The following is a 344-nucleotide window of genomic DNA, read 5'->3' as shown; positions in this document are numbered from 1 at the left end:
CGAGGTCATATTCAGAAACCAATGAAACTGAAACCAAATAGCGTTGAAACAGGAAGTGAAGTAAACAGAAAAGAATGACAAAATAACGATCCACATAACAGAACATAAACCTGACAATAAGAATTTTAGGCTATTGTTAGCCTATATGTATAACAGTTCGTTCTGATCCTCGAATCCGACTGGACAAGAGACTTTCTATTGATATTTCCACCTGCGCGCATTCTAGACGGGCTGTCAGTCAGTGCAGTTACAGTGTTGTGCCACAAGGTGGTGGAAAGGGACTGTCTTTGAGTGAGTCTTTAAACTGTTCATTCAACAACACCACGTTCAAAAACGCTGATTCA

Source organism: Sinocyclocheilus grahami, unplaced genomic scaffold (assembly GCF_001515645.1).
Source record: "Sinocyclocheilus grahami isolate Dianchi unplaced genomic scaffold, SAMN03320097.WGS_v1.1 scaffold472.1, whole genome shotgun sequence".
Lineage (NCBI taxonomy): Eukaryota > Metazoa > Chordata > Actinopteri > Cypriniformes > Cyprinidae > Sinocyclocheilus > Sinocyclocheilus grahami.
This window is presented reverse-complemented; position numbering follows the sequence as displayed.